The sequence below is a fragment of the Megascapheus bottae genome, unplaced genomic scaffold (assembly GCF_031878675.1).
Source record: "Megascapheus bottae isolate mThoBot1 unplaced genomic scaffold, mThoBot2.hap1 HAP1_SCAFFOLD_103, whole genome shotgun sequence".
Lineage (NCBI taxonomy): Eukaryota > Metazoa > Chordata > Mammalia > Rodentia > Geomyidae > Megascapheus > Megascapheus bottae.
Window position 1 is genome coordinate 509520 of NW_028327323.1, and position 2772 is coordinate 512291.

Here is a 2772-nt window from a genome sequence, read left to right on the forward strand (position 1 = left end):
AGATGGTAAGGAAAAACTTGAAGATGAAGGCTTGACAAGTCTTAAGAAAAATTTAAGAAAACATAGTCTGTCTACAAGCTAACAGAAAGCCAAAGAATGATCAGTGCTTTTCCAGTGTTTTGGGTGGGAGGCTTTATGGCTGACTGATAACCGCCACCAATGCAGACTTCCAACGCAGCCTTCCTGGCCAAGGAGCTCATGGGCAGCCAGAAACACCAGGAGCCCACAACAAGGAAGGTCGGCCCGTCCAACCCTCAGGTCGCGTCACAGTGCACACACGGCATCAGACTCCAAGAGCCGGGGTCTTTCGCTGTGGGTTTGCCAGCATTTTAAAAGGGTGGCTTTCCCCCTTTCAAAAGATGCTGGCTCAAAAACAAAGTGAAGTACAAGGGGAGAAAGGTTCTTTACTGCAGTGAGGCTCTGTCAGTCGTGGCCCGAGAGAGGCAAGTCCTATGCCGGTGACTGCGGGGGTCCAGGCACAGGCTCTGCTTGGGCTCCTCAATCACACCTTTGCTGAGGTCTGTCATTTTGGGATATTTTACTTTCTTCTGGTCCAACTCATTCTGAGCCCAAAGTAGCAGTTTCAGTAATTTTGCCAGCTTAGGTGTGGACTCAGGATTTTCATAATCTAGAGCAGCTTGGTTAACTTCACTCCACCCCTTTTGCCTCTGCATCATGTGAAGGAGGTCTCCAAAGGGAGACTCTTCAGGGCTGTCGAAGGCCAGCAGGGCCGGCGTGCGCTCCATCTCTGTGAGGCACTCTCTGCTCTCCTCACCCTGCTTTGCCAGCCGTGTCTGGGCAAACTCCAGGGCTGCCTCAGTCTCACAATGGCGGATCAGCTCCATCAAATGCTGTTGCTGCAGATGAAAATGAAGATACCGGTTTGAGTCCAAGAGCTGTGGGTGGAGGCTGTTGATCAGGGCGATGGCTTCCTGAATCTGACCCTTCAGAATCATCTCCCGAATCTTAATTACTCGTTCATCAAGGGTTTCCAAATCCACACTTGGTTCAATCCCAGATTCCATTCGAAACTTCTCTGCTGCTTCCTTGAAACCCTCTGTGACTAGGTAGTTCATGATGAGACGATTCATGTCTGCTCGTTGAACATGCAAGTTATTGAGCTTTTCCATCCATTCATCTTTCGTTATTTCATCGGGTTTTTCTGCATAACTCATTCTGATTTATTTCGTGCGAATCCCGCCTCCCTCAGGACACGGCCGAGGCGGCGGCTCCCGGGTCGGGGCAGGGCGGCAGCCTCATGGATTGTTTTTCTTAGTATGCTTTGGAAGTTCCTCCTGGTTGTAGTATGTATCTATATATCTACTCTGCACTCTTTTGGAAGGTCAATACCCCATCGCATAGACATGGCATATTTTAAGCATTCATTTGGGTTGTTACTACTTTTTGGGTGGTTTGAGTGATACAGCAGTGAACATTTGTGGATAAGTGCTTTCATTTCTCTTGTGTATGTACACAGCTTACATTAGGAGTATTGAGTCCTGTGGTCAATGTGAAGATCTGCCTCATTACATGCATTTTTCAAAGCAGTTGCATCACCTTGTAGTCTTGTTCCCGATTCTTCCCCATGTCTCTTCTCAGCCTTCGGTATTGTCTGTGTTTTTCGGTACAGCCAGCTGTATTTCAAATGTTTTCATTGTGAGGAAAAATTCATTCAGTTCTATTTCCCCTCAATAGTATTGCATAGAGAATCTGAAGTATTCTGAAAAACTCTTTTCAGTATGTTGAGAGATTCCTTTCTCAACATTCCTGTGCATATTGACACATAAGTTACAAATAATTTTGTATTAGCTTATATTAATTTTAAGGTGGAGAATTGGATTGCCTTTTTTTCGTATATGTATACAATATATTATAATCAATCTTCCTTTATTACTTTCCCCAAATTTTTTCAACAGGTTTCCTTGCTCTGTCAGAATTTTTGCAATCAAACTAGCTATTTCAATATTTACCCACTACTTTTATTTTACCCACCCTTCTCCATTTATACTTAAGTAGTCCTTTAGTCAAATTCCTGCCGTATATTTATCCATATAGGCCTAAACATGAATATATATATTCCTTTTAGTTTTTGATTCCGCATATGAATGAAGACCTAATTTTTGTGAAGTTAGTTTATTGGGTTCTATGAGATGTTCTCAAATTGCCTCGCATTTTGTTGCATTTTTAGTTTGTATGGCTGTGTAATATTGCAGCTATACAGACATTAATATTGACCGCATCAACAGTCTTTATAAAAATAAGAAGTCATGTTTATGTCTACTCTTCCTACACATTACTTTCTATAACTAGGGCAAATTCTGAAGTGGATAGATCGTATTGACTTAACTGTTTCAATTTTCCTTGGTATTGACATTGGTTTCAGCATTTTGGTATAATAAGAATTACTAATTTTGTTTGCATACTTATCATTTTGTAATGATCAATTGATTAGCATTTATGAATAGTACCATGGTGTTTAATTATGATATTCCCAGACATATGTACATTGAACTTTGAATGAGTTTCTCCTGTCCTATTCCTTTTTAACCCATTTGTTCATAAAGCATTTAATAGGTTTCTGCAGACTCTCTCCATATATAGGTGAGTGTCTGTATGAAACATCATCTTCCTGATACCTGGTTTCCATCTCCCTCTCTGACTTATTTAATCAGCAGGTTTCCCTTTGTTGTGTTTTTGTTTCACTTTGTTTTGTTTTTTTATTACACATATCCCATTTTTACTATTGTTTATTATCATTAGTTTAGATCTAGT

The 2772-nt window shown here is 41.1% G+C and overlaps 1 pseudogene; it reads right to left on the reverse strand.

The window, feature by feature from the left end:
- Window positions 1-404: 404 nt before the first annotated feature.
- On the reverse strand, window positions 405-1197 carry LOC150040066 (glucose-induced degradation protein 8 homolog pseudogene; annotated as a pseudogene).
- Window positions 1198-2772: the final 1575 nt, after the last annotated feature.